Raw genomic sequence first — 17,734 nt, forward strand, 5'->3', positions numbered from 1 at the left:
AGAATCCTCCAATCACCTCCTGAAAGGGATCCCAAAATGAAAACTCCCAGGAATATTAAAGCCAAATTCCAGAGCTTCCAGGTCAAGGAGAAAGGATTACAAGTGGCCAAAAAGGAAATCTTTCAAATATCATGGAGCCACAGTCAAGGATTGCACAAAATTTAGCAGCTTCCACATTAAAGGAATGGTGGACTTGGAATATGATATTCCAGAAGGCAAAACACCTAGGATTACAACCAAAAATAACCTATTCAGCAAAACTGAACATAATCCTTCAGGGGAAAAAGATGGACATTTAATGACATAAGGTTAAACTGTTCATATTTCTACATGGGAAGACAAAGCACGAAAGTCCTAAAAACTTTAATATAATTAGGGCAGTTAGAAGGAGTCTATATAGACACAGAACATGAGTATGAGTTGATTATGTTGGAACAACTTTTTAAAAAATCAAGTGCTAAAAAAGAGGGATGCATCAGGAGAAGGGGGAAGGGAGAGGAAGAAGGGAGGAAATTGTCTCACATTATCTCGAAGAAGAGCTTTGACAGAGCAGGGTGAAATGGAGAGCAGTAGTGGGCAATACTGGAACCTCACACTCACCAAAGTTGGTTCAAAAAGGGAAGAATGTGTGTGTGTGTGTGTGTGTGAATACACACACACACAAACACAAACACATAAATTATATACATGTATATGCACATACATCTACATATATACATACACACACTCAGTTGTGTGTAGAAATCTATCTTAGCCAACAGAGAAGTTAGAGGGGAACGGATAATAGAAAGAGGGGCGACAAAAGGGAGGGTACATTAAGGGAGGCAGTGGTCAGAGGCAAAACAGACTTTTGAGGAAAGACCTGATAAAAAGAGAGAATAAAGAGAAGAAAACAGGATGTAGGGAAACACACAGTTAGTAATCATAACTGAATGTGAATGTGATGAGCTTACCCATAAAACAGAAGCAGAGAGCAGAATGGATTAGAAACCAGAATCCAGCGATATGTTGTTTACAGGAAACACATTTGAAACAGAGAGATAAACACAAAGTGACAACAAGGTGCTGGAACAGAATCTGTTATGCTTTAGCTGAAAAAAGACAAGGGTAACAATCATGTTCTTGGACAAAGAAAAAACAAAAATAGACCTAATTAAAAGAGATAAGCAGGGAAACTACATCTTGCTAAAAGTCACCATAGATAATGAAGTAATATATACTAAACATATATGGACCAAATGGCACAGCTTCTAAATTCTTAAAGGAAAAGTTAAATGAGGTACAGGAAGAAATAGTAAAACTATTATACTAGTGGGGGACCTCAACTTTTTTACCTCTTAGGGCTAGATAAGTCTAACCATAAAGTAAATAAGAAAGAAGTTGAGGAAATGAATAGAATTTTAGAAAAGTTAGATATGGTAGACCTCTGGGAGAAAAAAATGAATGGGAATAGAAATAGAGAATACCTTTCTCTCAGTACAAGGCACTTCCACAAAAATTGACCATGCATTAAGCCTTACACACCTCACAACCAAATGCAGAAAAGCAGAAATATGAAGTGTACTCTTTCCAGACCATAATGCAATAAAAATTACATTTAATAATAGGTTGTGGAGGCATACATTAAAAATTAATTGGAAACAAAATAATCTAATCCTAAAGAATGAGTGGGTCAAAGAACAAATCATAGAAACAATCAATAATTTCATTAGAGAGGATGACAACAATGAAACAACATACAAAATTTGTGGGATGCCACCAAAGCAGTACTTAGAGAGAAATTTATATCTCTAAACACATACATCAATAAAAGAAAGAAAGAGCAAACCAATGAGTTTGGCACACACCTCAAAAAAAAACTAGAAAAGAATATATTTAAAATATCCAATTAAACACCAAAATAGAAATCCTGAAAACCAAAAGAGGGATTAATAAAATTGAAAATAAAAAGACTATTGAACTAATAATAACAAAAGCAACAAGAACCATATGATTTTATCAATAGATCCTTTGGACAAAATACAATAACCATTCTTATTAAAAACATTAGAAAACACAGAAATCAATAGAGTCTTTCTTAAAATAAGTAGTATCTATCTAAAATCAAGAGCAAGCATCATCTGAAATGCAAATAAGCCTGAAACTTCCCCACTAAGATTGGGGGTGAAGCAAAGATGTTCATTATCAGCACTATTATTCAATATTACATTAGAATTGCTAGCTATAGCAACAAGACAGGTAAAAGAAATTGAAGGTACAAAAACAAGCGATGAGGAAACAAAATTATCATTCTGCAGATTATAGGATTGTATGCATAGAGAACCCTAGAAAATCAACTAAAAAAGTACTTGAAACAATAAATTTAACAAAGTTTCAGAATATAAAATAAACCCACATAAATCATCAGCATTTCTATATAGTGCCAACAAAATCCAGTAGGAACAAATATAAAGAGAAATTCCACTTAAAATAGTTGCAAACATTGCAACTATTTGCTAAGACAAACCCAGTGACCATATGAACACAATTACAAAACACTCTTCACAAAAAATAAAGACAGATCTAAACAATCAGGGAGATTTTAATTGCTCATGGGTAGGTTGTTTACAGTAAAAATGATATACCTATATTAATTTATTTATTCAGTACAATACCAATCAAACTACCAAAGAACTTTTTTATAGAGCTAGAAAAAATGACAACAAAATTCATCTGGAAAAACAAAAAGTCAGGAACATTAAGAGAATCAATGAAAAAACATAAAGGAAGGTGGCCTATCAGTGCCATATTCCAAACTATATTGCAAAGTGGTAATCATCAAAACAATTTGGTATTGGCTAAGAAATAGAATGGTGAATCAGTGGAATAGATTAGGTACTGTAGTAAATGACTGCAGTAATCTATTATTTGATAAACCTAAAGATCCAAGCTTTGGGGGAAAAAACTCACTACTTGACAAAAATTGCCAGGAAAACTGGAAAGCAATCTGACAGAAACTAAGAATAGACCAACATCTCACATGATATATTAAGATAAGGTCAAAACAAGTGCATCCAAATTAGAGGAGCATGAAAAAATTTGCCTGTCAGATCGATGGGTAAGAGAAGAGTTTATGACAAAACAAAAGATAGAGAGGATCATGCAAAGTATGAATAATTCTGATTATATAAAATTTAAAAGTTTTTACACAAACAAAACCAATGCAGCCAAAACAAGAAAGAATACAAGAAACTGGGGAGAAATTTTTTATGGCAAGTTTCTCTGATAAAGGCCTCATTACTCAAATTATAGGGAAATGGGCCAAATTTATAAAAAAAAAATGAACCATTCCCCAGTTGATAAATGGTCAAAGGATATGAACAGACAGTTTTCAGAAGAAAAAAAATCAAAGCTATCAATAGTCATTTGAGAAAATGCTCTAAATCACTAAATGAATAGAGAAACACAAAATAAAACAACTCTGAAGTAGCACCTCATACCTATCATATTGGCTAACATGAAAAAAAGAAAATAACAAATGCTGGAGGGAATGGGGGAAAAGAGACAATAATACACTGTTGGTGGATTTGTGAACTGATCTGACCACTCTGGAGAGCAGTTTGACACTATATTCAAAGGGCTATAAAAGCATGCATTACTTGGTCCAAATCCCAAAGAAAAAGAAAAAGGACCTATGTGTACAAAAATATTTATAGCATCTCCTTTTGTGATGGCGAAAAATGGACATTGATGGGATGCCCATAAATTGAGAAATGGCTAAACAAGTGGCAGTATATGATTATGATGGAGTACTGTTTTAAAAAATGATGAGAGAGGTGGTTTCAGAAAAGCCTGGGAAGACTTCTATGAACTGCTACAAAATGAAGCTAGCAGAACCAGGAGAACATTGTACACAGTAACAGCAATACTGTGACTACGATAAACTGTGAAAGATTTAGCTGCTCTAATCAAAATAATGATTCAAGACAGTTCCCAAGGACCCATGATCAAAAATGCTACCCACCTCCAGAAAGAGAAATGATGAACTCTGAGTGCATGTTGAAGCATACTTTTTTCACTCAATGTATTTTTCTTGCCTTTTTTGCAACATGGCTAATATGAAAATATGTTTTGCATGACTTCATACATATAATTGATATTATATTTCTTGCTTTTTCAATGGGTAGGGTAGGGCTAGAGGGAGGAAAAGAATTTGGAACTCCAATTTTTTTAAAATGAATGTTAAAATAAATAGTCTATTAAAGAAAGAAAACTATTTATGAGGAGGAACTCACAATCTCTGAAGGAAACCTATTCCACTTTTGTAGAGTTCTTATTGTCAAGAAGTTTTTCTTTTCATTAAGTTTAAATTTGTCTCTTTTTAAATTCCATCTCAAATCCTGCCTTGGATAATTAAAACCTGAGTGAGTTTGAGCAAGTGACTTAACCTCCCTATACTTCTTCATCTGTAAAATAAAGGACCTCTGAGATCTCTTCTTGTATATATTCTGTGACCCTATGGCCCATTGTCTGTAGGTCTCTTCTTGGTCAAGTAGAACAACTCTAATCCCTCTTCCCTATGACAATCCTTTAGATTCCTGAAAGGAGTTATACCCCAACCCCTGAGTAGATCTTTCCTTCTCCAGTACCTCAACTAACATTCCTATAGCAACAACTCAAAGCTTTCTACTATCTTGGGTATTCTTCTCTAAATATTCCCCAACTTCTCAATACTCTTCCTAAATTGTTAAACTAGGAACTGAATATGACATTCTAGATATGGGTGACCAGGATAGACGTAGGACTAGCACCTCCCTAGTGCTAGAAATTATAGCTCTTTCCATGCAACTTAAAATTATATTAGCTTTATTTTTGTCTGTTACATCAGACTGTTTGCTTATAATGAGCTTGCACTACACCAAAATTCCCAGATCTTTTTTTAAATAACCTACTCTCTAGCCACATCTCTCTCATCATATAATTTAAGTTGAATTTTTAACTGGTTTAAGAATTTAGATTCATCTCTATTAAATTGCATCATATCTATCTCATTAATACCAGTGTTCTAGCCTGTCAGCATTTTTTGGATCCTGACTTTGTCAACCAACATATAAGCTCCCTCTCAGCTCTGTGTTAACTGCAAATTTGGTGAGTATGCTATATATACCTTTATCCAAGTCACTGAAAAATATTAAACACAAACTAAGTACTGATCCCCAGGACCCTCCACTGGAGACCTCTTTCCAAGGTGGATTCTCTAATAATCAGGCTCTCGTTGGCCAGTACCCACTATATCAGAAATAGAAAACATAGAAGCTTTTCCAATAAATACAGGAGTAAAACAGGATGTTTGCTCTCCTCACTATCATTCATCATAATTCTAAAAATGATAGCAATTACAACGAGAAAAGAAAAAGAAATTTCATATATATATATTAAAATTGACAAAAGAGACAAAATTTTCTTTAATTGGAGATAATGTGATGGTTTACCTGAGAAAATCACAACAAATCATCCAAGACACTAATTGAGATAATCCATAACTTTAATAAAGTAGAAAGATGCAAAATAAATCCATAAAAACTAATTAACATTTTCTGTAGCAGTAACAAAAACCAAAAAATGGAAATCCCATTCAAAATAACTATAAAATGCATAAATATATGGAAGTCAATGTACCAAGACAAATTAAAGACATAATAATATCATTTTTTAAATCTTTAAAGAAATAAAAAATTAATAAAATAATTGGAGGGATATTGTTCAGAGTCAGCACAACAAAGCTTAAAGTGCAGTGTGAATTAGTATAACTATATCATTTTCTTCATCTTTTTCAATGGGATTCAGGGCCACTTGCCACCCTGCTAGTATTCCTTGACATTTAATATTCTATAAACAATTGCACAAGTAGATTTAAAAAAACACCCTTTTTGTATTTGAATAAAAGTATTGATTGAGTCGAAAAGTCATCTTTTGTAGCACCATCCTAGCAGGGTAGAGAATGCTGCTTATCATGAGGCAGATGAGCTGAAAATACTCTTTTCTTAGCCTCTAGCCTCAAAGATGTCCCCAGGCTTCATGGCCACAAATGGACTCCTGGGCCAGGACGTTCAGAACTCACTCTCAGTGATTAAGTCTTTCTGAGTCCAAAGTATCATGATGTTATGGCAGTCTTCAGAAGAGGCCCTTACAGAATATAATAGAATGACAGCTAGTATTTACATAACACTCTAACGTTTCCAAGGGACTTTACAAATATCATCTTATTTGATCCTCACAACAGTCCTGAGAAGATTTTATCCCCATTTTACAGACGGGAAAACCAAGACAGAAATCAAGTGACTTAACCAGGGTTACATGGCTAGGAAGAATCCGAGGTTTAATTCAAATCCAAGTTTTCTTGATTCTAAGATCAGTACTGCACTACCTACCTGATGTAAATAATTATTTTGGAATCACCAATGCTATCATAAAATTGGAGGAATAGAAGAGAAATTACTAGAATGCTTATTTTTTAAAAGACAAGTGTGATGCTATAAATTGCTTCTTTAGAAGGGTAAAGTTAATATTAGTGAAATAATGTCAAAGAAGTAGAGAAAGGTGTAAAATTTCCTTAGGATAATAAGCCTTGAGCTTTAAACATCATGCACTATAAAAATAGAAACATAGTATGCCAGGCAACACTTGGTAGTTTGTTTTGATGGCTTTTAAATTGGTGGGAATACAGTAGAAATTACATGTGTGGATGTTAGTAACACATTTGAATCAGTGTTTGAAAATGTTGCTGGTAGAATTCAAACAGGCTTGGAATACAAGCACTGTCACACAGATTGAAATCTGTGTAAACGACTGAAAATTTTGACTAGTAAATTATTGTATTTGACTGGAGAATTTAGCAGAGCTTACATTACCTAAAATCAATGACTGGGATACCTGGAATTCTTATTGTGAAACTAGAATTAGTGCTGCCCTTCCATTGATCAGAGGTCTTATAGCATTCAAAGCTGTTCCTTTTACAGTGTTATTATATAAATTGTCCTCCTGATTCTACTCATTTCATCTTTCATTATTTTATACATCTTGAAAATTGTTCATTTTCACAATATTGATGTTTCAGTATTAATTGTCCTCCTGGTTCAGCTCACTTCACTTTGTATCAGTTCATTTACCTTTTTCCATATCTCTTTGAAATCATCTGTTTCTTCATTTCTTACAGCCCAATAGTAATCCATCACATTCATAGACTATAATTTGTTCACCCAATTCTCTAAGCCAAATCAATATATGCCTTCATACTTGCTGATAGCAATGTGAAGGAAAGTGCAGGGGAAAGCTAGTTAAAAAAAAATATGTTGGAGAATATGGCTCCGGGTTAAGAAATGAGAGAGATAAAAAGTATTTAGCATCATTAATTATTCTTGTTATTCATCCTTCTTTCTCAAAGAGGACCAATGACATCTCGATTCAAGAAAGTACTAACTAGAAAGCAGAAACCATGGCAAGTGATAAATGTCACAACCATTAAAATGAAATAGACTACGTATTAAAAGACAGGAAACAAATGGTTATCCATATGGAAGCCATTTCAGAAACATGAGTCTGTGTATTGAGATCATTGATTGGTTGGAGGAAAAAGTCAAAATTGATACCAATTTAGAAAAAAAAGGTAGAGATGAGAAGACACTGTATACAACCGCTCCAAACTGACCCATTTTTTTAAAAACTGTTGACTCTGAAAAATGAGAAATGATTGTAATTAGGGCTACCCGTTCTGATTATTGACACGTGAGGAGATGATCTAAGAATGCTCCAGAGGCCCCTTTTGAATACCCTGGTTCTCACTGCTGGGAGGCCAGGTAGATCAGATTTCACTGCTCCTCCTCCAGGAACCTCGGGAGCCCATAAAGCGGTTTAGGGTGTTTAGCTATCTGCCAATGTCTCCAGCCCCTACAAATGGTATTCCCCCAAGGGGAAGGGGGGTGCTCTGCACCTCAGTTCCATTTAAGCACTAACAATTAGATTAGCTTTTACAATGGAATATTTACTTCAAACAGTTTAATCACAAACATATAAATTTACTCCCCCAACACAGGTAACATAATCTCCCTCCTCGGACCAACCACCTCAGTCTTTGGGGAAGGGATTAGGTTCATAGCTTAGCTCAGTTTCTATAGGACACAGTCCAGATTCCAAGGCCAAAAACCTTCAGGCTTGAGTCCCAGGCACCCTGCCTTCTCAGTGTTTTCCCTCCAGACTAGCCAGCTACCACATCCACCCTGGGATCCTGGCTCCATGGTCATGGCGACTTAGTGGAGGTTTGGTGGAGATGAGCACTGGATTCTCAAAATCATACAGAACGAACACAAACACCCTCAGACACATTTCTAGAAGGCTACTCCCACCCATATGGTAGGAAAATACAGAATGGGTGGGAAAAGTCACCCAGGAGCAAGGTGTCTCCATCTTAGGAACTCTGGGCATGCACAAGCAAGCCCTGTCACAGTACCTCCATGTTGGGCAATCTGGGCATTTTCCAAAGGCCCCTTACAGATATTTATTAAGGAGTTTTACTGATATAGAAACAATCTCTGTGATGAACTCCAAAGAGCTCTGAAGCCACCTCAGCCAAGAAAAAGAATACTTTATCTCTCTGAGAAGTAGAGAGACCTAGCAACCAAGGATAACAATAAGTTTGTTAGCAACAGGAAGAGGATGGAAGATTCTGAGTACCACTGACCTCACTAAACAGCAAAAATTAATGAAAGAGAAAATGAGTCAGCCGAGGGTGTGGCATTAGACCCACGTGAATCAAATCAGTCTAGGTTTGATAGAGATAAAACTGAAAGAACAACAAATAGATGTGAAATGGAACAACAGGCCAATGTTTCTATAATTTATTTTCACTAACAATGACAGTGAACTCACTACAAGTGGAATCCACTACCTTAGAAAACTGATGTGCTTAGAAAGTAGAAATGGCGCTCAACAGAGCTGGGGAAAGCAGTTGGACCTGAAGAAATGAATTCAGAGGAAATCAAAGCTGGAGTTGACACAGTTTTAAAGGCAACCCAGGACCAATTTTCATGGTGTCTCAAAAAAAGAGAAAATTCTTTTTTAAAAAATGGAAAAGACGGATGGCGGCTGGTAAGCACGGACTAGAGTGAGCTCCGTACCCGAGTCCCTCCAAAAACCTATAAAAAATGGCTCTGAACCAATTCTAGAACGGCAGAACCCACAGAACAGCAGAGGGAAGCAGGGCTCCAGCCCAGGACAGCCTGGATCGTCTCTGGGTGAGGTCTATTCCACACGGAGCTGGGAGCTGGGAACGGAGTGGCGCAGAGCCTGAGCGGCGTGGATGATCCAGACCAGAAGCCGGGCGGAGGGGGCCCTAGCGCCCTGAATATGTGAGCTGCGGCAGTTACCAGACCCCCCTCGACCCACAAACACCAAAGACTGCGGAGAAGGTTAGTGGGAAAAGCTGCGGGAGTGGAAGGAGTTTGCGTTTCGGCTTCCAGCCCCGGGGGCAGCGGAGGTGGGGCAGCTACAGCTGTTGTTACTTCCGGCTCCAGGCCCACCTGGTGGGAGGAATTAAGTGGCGGATCAGAGCAGGAGTGCAACAGCCTGCTGAAGATCTAAGCCCAGCCTGGACTGGGGGTCCTTGGGGAAGGAGGAGTGTGGCTCTGACAGAGCTGGCACCTCCCCCCCAAACGTAGAACATAGAACTCGTTAGTCTACAAGCAGTCATACCCCACTGAAAAACTCAAGGGTCAAGTTAGTGGGTTGGGAATATGGCCAGGCAGCGAAAACGCACCCAGACTCAGTCTCAGACTTTGGATTCTTTCTTTGGTGACAAAGAAGACCAAAACATACAGCCTAAAGAAGACAACAAAGTCATAGAGCCTACAACCAAAGCCTCCAAGAAAAACATGAACTGGCCCCAGGCCATAGAAGAACTCAAAAAGGACTTGGAAAAGCAAGTTAGAGAAGTAGAGGAAAAATTGGGAAGAGAAATGAGAAGGATGCGAGAAAACCATGAAAAACAAGTCAATGACTTGCTAAAGGAGACCCAAAAAAATACTGAAAAATACACTGAAGAAAACAACACCTTAAAAAACAGACTAACTCAAATGGCAAAAGAGCTCCAAAAAGCCAATGAGGAGAAGAATGCCTTGAAAGGCAGAATTAGCCAAATGGAAAAGGAGGTCCAAAAGACCACTGAAGAAAATACTACCTTAAAAATTAGATTGGAGCAAGTGGAAGCTAGTGACTTTATGAGAAATCAGGATATTATAAAACAGAACCAGAGGAATGAAAAAATGGAAGACAATGTGAAATATCTCCTTGGAAAAACCACTGACCTGGAAAATAGATCCAGGAGAGATAATTTAAAAATTATTGGACTACCTGAAAGCCATGATCAAAAAAAGAGCCTAAATACCATCTTTCAGGAAATTATCAAGGAGAACTGCCCTGATATTCTAGAGCCACAGGGCAAAATAGAAATTGAAAGAATCCATCGATCGCCTCCTCAAATAGATCCCAAAAAGAAATCTCCTAGGAATATTGTGGCCAAATTCCAGAGCTCCCAGATCAAGGAGAAAATATTGCAAGCAGCCAGAAAGAAACAATTTGAGTATTGTGGAAACCCAATCAGAATAACCCAAGATCTGGCAGCTTCTACATTAAGAGATCGAAGGGCTTGGAATGCGATATTCCGGAGGTCAATGGAGCTAGGATTAAAACCTAGAATCACCTACCCAGCAAAACTGAGTATCATGTTCCAAGGCAAAATATGGAGTTTCAATAAAATAGAGGACTTTCAAGCTTTCTCAGTGAAAAGACCAGAACTGAATAGAAAATTTGACTTTCAAACACAAGAATCAAGAGAAGCATGAAAAGGTAATCAAGAAACGGAAATTGCAAGGGACTTACTAAAGTTGAACTGTTTTGTTTACATTCCTACATGGAAAGATGATGAGTATGATTCATGAGACCTCAGTATTAGGGTAGTTGAAGGGAATATCCATATATATATATATATATATATATGTTAATGTATATATAAGTGAATGTGCATGTATGTATATATCTATGTGTATATGTATGTATGTGTATATATATATGTATGTTTATATGTGTGTATATATATATATATATGTAAAAGAGAGAGAGCAGACACAGGGTGAGTTGAAGATGAAGGGAAGATATCTAAAAGAAATAAAATGAAATTAAGGGATGAGAGAGTAACATACTGAGAGAGGGAGATAGGGAGAGATAGAATGGGGTGGATTATCTCGCATAAAGGTGGCAAGAGGAAGCAGTTCTATGGGAGGAGGGCAGAGGGCAGGTGAGGGGGGAATGAGTGAACCTTGCTCTCATCAGATTTGGCCTGAGGGGGAATACCATACATACTCAGTTGGGTATCTTACCCCACAGGAAAGAAGAGGGAGGAAGATAAAAAAAAAATAAAAGGTGGGGGGATGATGGAGGGGAGGGCAGATGGGGGTGGAGGTAATCAAAACAAACACTTTGGAAAGGGGACAGGGTCAAGGGAGAAAATTCAGTAAAGCGGGATGGGTTGGGAAGGAGCAAAATGTAGTTAGCCTTTCACAACATGAGTATTGTGGAAGGGTTATACATAATAATACATGTGTGGCCTAGGTTGAATTGCTCAACTTCTTAGGGACGGTGGGTGGGAAGGGAAGAGGGAAGAGAATTTGGAACTCAAAGTTTTAAAATCAGATGTTCAAAAACAAAAAAAGTTTTTGTATGCAACTAAAAAATAAGATACACAGGTAATGGGGCGTAGAAATTTATCTTGCCCTACAAGAAAGGAAGGGAAAAGGGGATGAGAGGGGAGGGGGGTGATAGAGGGGAGGGCTGACTGGGGAACAGGGCAAGCAGAATATAAGCCATCTTGGAGTGGGGGGGAGGGTAGAAATGGGGAGAAAATTTGTAATTCAAAATGTTATGAAAATCAATGCTGAAAACCAAATATGTTAAATAAATAAATTGCATTTAAAAAAAAATGGAAAAGACTATAGGCATGGTATCTTCACCATAAAATGTGATTGAGAAAGAAGCAATACGGTAACTACTAATATATTCACCTACTTACCCCAATGTAAAGTCTTCAATAGAAAACTCTATTGCTGGCTTCAGACTCTTACTAGATATGTGACTCTGGGCAGGTCACTTAACCCTGTTTACCTCAGTTTCCTCATCTAGAAGAGGAAATGGCAAACCAGTCCAGTGTCTGCCAAGAAAGCCCCAAATGGGGTCACAAAGAGTTGGATACAACAGAAGAACAGCTAAACAACAGAGGCACCTAGCGAAGGCAGAGGACAATTTAAGAGGGAAGAGGCATCTTGCGTACTTATGAGCTAAGATTCACATTCTTTATGTTTTGGGGTTAGTTAAATAAAGTCTGTCCTACACACCTTATTTTCAGCCAGTGTGCTTTCAGGCGGCTGATGGTTCCTTTGTTGCGAAGACCTGCTGTTTGTCGTTCAGTCATGTCCGACACATCAGGCCCTTCTTTCTTCCACTATCTCCCAAAATCTGTCCAAGCTCATGTTCATTGCTTCCATGACACTACCTCATCGTCTTTTGTCCCCCTCTCCTTTTGCCTTTAATCTTTCCCAATATTGGGATCTTTTCTAATGAGCCCTGTCTTCTCTTTATGTGACTAAAATATTTAAACTTCAGCTTCAGCATTTGTCCTTTCAATGAACAGGCTGAATTAATTTCTTTAAATATTGATTTATTTGAGCTCATTGCTGTTCAAGGGACTCTCGAAAGTCTTCATTTTCAATCACATCCAACTCTTCTTGACCCCATTTGAGGTTTTCTTGGCAAAGATACTGTAGTAGTTTGCCATTTCCCTCTCTAGCTCATTTTACAGATGAAGAAACTGAGGCAAACAGGGTTAAGTCACTTGCCCAGGTCACACAGTAAGTACATGAGGCCAAAGTTGAGGTCTTCCTGACTACAGGGCCCATGTCCTATCCACTGCACCACCTAGACCTAGATATGGGTTAAATTCTAACGTTCACAGGGTAAAACCTGGATGGGTGCAGAAAGAGTAGAAATTTGTGTGAGAAGCTCCCAAATCTGAAGCTAGTCCATGTAAACACAGAGAGCTCTTTTCCTGTGATGGCAACGTTTCAAATACAAGGTCAAACTGTGTTTCCTGTTATTGTTGGTTGTTGTTGTTTTGTTGTTAATTCCATAAATGGATTTTACTTGGTAGAGCAAATTATAACCTTAAATGCTCTCCTACAACAAGGTAGCATGCATATGATAAGAACATTTGGCATTCCTTCATAAATGCAACCACCCAGTTAAGTCTTTAATGATCATCTGTTTATAAATATTTTGTAAAAGTATAAAAGATTCACCGACATGTGCCTCCTTGTCATGGAGGATGCTCTGTGCGAAGTCCAAACAAAAGATGGATTCCCTACTGATGTAACCAATTCAACTAAGCCGAAATTGATTAAGCATCTGCTATGTGCTAGGCACTGTGCAAAATGCTGGGAATAAAAATACCTAAGCAAAGCAGTCGCTGTTTCAATGGTTTACATTCTACTGGGAAGAAACGCCAAGTGCAGTAAGTAAATACGGGCTAATTAAAGGAGCTAAGGAGCATGTGGGGAATTAAGGAAGACTGAATGGAAGAGGTGGCTCCTGACCTTAGCCTAGGAAGAAAACTAGGGATTCTAGGAGGTGGAGTTGAGTAGATGAGCTGAAATGAATGCAACGCCCTACCTGTTAGCATTCAGTCAAAAGGGTTGGACACAATGCAGTGGGGGCAGGAGAGTCTTGTGAGTCCAATAATATTTTTCCCAGCATTCCCTAGGGCCTAGGCTCTGAAGAGATTTTTGGCCTTGACCAGAGGGCAAGCTACCTAGACTGCCACTCACCCTGAAATTGAAGAAGGGAGCTGGCGGGCAAGAGATGAGGAAGTTAGGCTAAGAATACAATGGAAGACTTTAAACTTGGTGGAGAATGGAAAAGATTGGCCACAGTCTCTATACTAAACTTTTTCCCCATGGGTTGGTAGTGCTAAGGACCAATGGGCTTGTGGCTTGACAGTGACAGATGTGAGCCCCAGGAAGCCAGACTCAGACATTCCAGAGCCTAACAGCAACCATGCAAGATGCAGAGCAAAGGTCCTTGGTGAGACCATGTGGGAAACTTCCCCCTGGGGTCTTCTGGGGGGCTCCCATCTAGTCTCTATTATGCATAGCCCTTTCTCTTTTGTTTGACCCATTCCCCTTAACTGAGTCCTGGATAGAGGGCAAGCTGGCTGCCTGCTCCTGCCTCCCCTCCCTGCCTCCAGTAACAGCCTGTGGCCCCTTTTTAAACTGCTAGCTTTGTAAACGGGGTTGTTTCAAGTATTTTCTCAGCATGTGTGTGACAACGTATTGAAGTACAGATGGCCTTTCAAATCTGGGCCAATTCTGTTCACTAGAGACAGGGAATGGAGAAGGGACAAGCCTGAGAAGGAAGCTGATAGGTTTCATAATTTCAACTTGGATTTGCCAATGCAAAGTGATAGGAAATTTGAGCAATGTATTTAGTTGAGATGACCATTCATTAGAAGGAAAAAGAGAATAATATTCAGGGCCCATCTGTCTTCTGAGACAAGGGAAGGAAGCTCGTCTGCTCACTGTCACTTTCAGACCTGGAAAAGAGCCATTTTTTGGTGGAGGAGAGGGGAATTGTTGAAAAGAAAGCTCTGGAGGAGGAATGACTTGAGAAAAAGCCACACCTCTGCTAAGGGAGGAGACAGGGACCCTTTCCCCTAACCCGCCAGATCATTCACAGGTGGTTCATCCTTGATCTTCAGTTTAAGAAAAGAGATCAGGGCTGAACTTAGAGATTTGGGGATCATCGACCTAAGTAGGCTCATTGAACCCATAGGAGTTAATGAGATCAACAAGAGAAAAAATGAAAAAGAAATGGAACCAAAATGGAGCCTAAAGAGAATCTCCTGCTTAGGGATGGGAGAGGAATAATGTTCCAGCAAAGGCATTTGAGAACGAGTCATTATATATCTATATCTATATATATATATATCTATCTATATATATATATATATATACATACATACATATATATATATATACATACATATATATATATAAACAGAGCCACGGAAGACAAAAGAAGGGAGGGTATCCAGGAGGAGGAGGTGGGTGACAGACAGACAGATAGGATTAGCATTGTGAAAAGACCATTGGATTTCATATTTGAGAGATATAACCTTGAAGAAAGAAATTTGCACTGAGTGGTGGAGTCAGAAGCCAGGTTGAGAAGAACTGAGAAGTGAACCTCCCAGGGTTTTGTGAAGATCAAATATTTGTAAAGCATTTTGAAAATATTAAAGTGCTACATAAATGCTATTATATCATTATGTTTCTTTTATTATGTTATATTATTATTACTATTTGAGGAAATGAAGTCAAGGAGTATGGAGAACCTTCTCTAAAAGCTGATTGTGACAGGGAAAGAGACTCTGAAAGAAAGCTTAAGGAAATAGAAGGGTCAATTAAGATTTTTTAAAAAGGGCAGACCTGGGCATGTTTGTACTCAGTATAAAAGGAGCCAGAGGAGAAGAAGAGAATGAAGATGAGAGATAAATGAAAGAAGGAACAAGTTTGAGATGCTGGATCTAGTAGATGGAAGGGGCTGACTTTGGCAAAGAGAAGGGTTAATGATCTCTCAGGAATGAAGCCACAGAGCAGAGATTGGAAGATGATGTTAAGGGGGCTTGAGGTATAGACAAGGGAGAAGGGGGAGCTCACAATGAATGGCTTCTATTCTCTAAGTAAAATAGAAGGTATTGTCCCCTGTTGGGAAGGAGAGAGGAGGAGATGGCATAAAGGTCTTGAGGAAAGAAGCCAAGGTTTGGAATAACTTTGTGTGTGGTGGATTTGGTGAGATTATAGAGATTTGATCAGAAAAAAATCATGGTTTTTTGGTCCTCCAGGTGTTTCTGTTTGTGGATGGTTTTGTAATGAATGCATCAAGACCTAGAGCTCTTAGGGACCTATTCAATGAGATCTGTGGCTTCTCAAGAGAACAGCTTAGTATTCAACATAGGAAAAACCAAATGGATGAAGAATGCATGCATACTACCCACATTAGGACATAGAATCAAGTGGTCAGCCCACTAAATTAGTCTATAATCTTATCTATTTTGTACAGGCACTCAAGATAGACAATGAGATAGACCTTGAATTAGAGGAGAATAGACTGTATCACATGGGGTAAATTGGGTGCCCAAGTTGTTCCCAGTCTCCAAAACCCATTTTTGAACCACCAGCATTCTTCTGACAATACTTTGTGGCTTGGGATAATAGAAGACCACAATTTCTGAAGAATCAAAATTTCAAGTGGGCCAAGGAGCAATAGAAAGATGCATGAGCATGATAAACTGGGGCTACAGCAAATCTCCCATGATGACATATATATATATATATATATATATATATATATATATATATATATATATATATATATATATACATACACACACACACACACACACATATATATATATGACATCCAGGAGACACAAAATTGGAAAATAAGGTAAACCAGCCATATAACAAGAACAAGGGATAATAAAAGTAATAATAATAAAAATATATTTATAATATTATATTATATTGTCTCTAAAATATAATAATAATAAATATATAAAATGAAATATATAATAATAAATTAATGATAATAATAAAAGTAGCTTGTATGTGACCCTGGAACCCTCAGTATTTTTAAACCCTAAGGAAGGTCTCCAGCCTATTGGTCAGGTCCTTAACAGAGGTCTTATTGAAGCACTCAGTCAAGAATCACCTCAGAGGAAACAATAAGGATAAATTGTAATCTCCATCAGTATGGGGCACCCACAACGATCAATTAATCAACATTTATTAAGTGTTTAGAATGTTCCAGACCCTGCTGAGATCCTGAGTCCATCAAAGCGTTAGAAAAATGATATCATGTCACCTCAACCAGATAATTCTCTGTCTTAGTATCTCTCCTCTGAAAATACCAAGTCAAATTGAAATTTCCATGAATGAATGAATGAATAAATGAATGAATGAGGCATTTAGTAAGCATGTACTATGTGCAAAGCATTGTGATAAACTCTGGGGATGCAAATAGAAAAGTGAGACAGTCCCTACTCTCAAAGAGATCACACTCTAATGGGAAAGACAACCCATAGGCATGGTTTTAGCTACAAGTCAGATGGAAATGTCCCATGGTCCTTAGGGGCAGCCACAAAGCAGATGGCAATGCCTATTCTTGAATATCATTTCCACTGATAAAATCACATCCATTTCTAATGTTAAGCCATTTGATCATGCCAAGGATTTTGGTGTCAAGAACTTTCTTTTCTAGGTCTTCAAGATGAATGGAAATGTGTCACCTCCAAATGGCAAGTGTGAATTTTTGAATCAAACATGCAATGATTTGTACACTTGGATTTAAGGTGTGTTATTATAGTGTTTTGTGATTCTAGTCCTACCTCACTTTAAAAGGTTTTCCTTTTTTCCATTACGGGAAATTGAAATACTAGACTTGAAGTCAGAAGACTTGGGTTTGAACCCTGCCTCTGACATCAGCTGTGTGACCATGGGCAAGTCACATCAACTTTTGAGACTCCAATTTCCTCATGTGTGAGATAGGGATACTCATATTTGTACCCGAAAAGGAAGAATTCAGAGAAACCTGGGAATTC

This window comes from Trichosurus vulpecula, chromosome 8 (assembly GCF_011100635.1).
Source record: "Trichosurus vulpecula isolate mTriVul1 chromosome 8, mTriVul1.pri, whole genome shotgun sequence".
NCBI lineage: Eukaryota > Metazoa > Chordata > Mammalia > Diprotodontia > Phalangeridae > Trichosurus > Trichosurus vulpecula.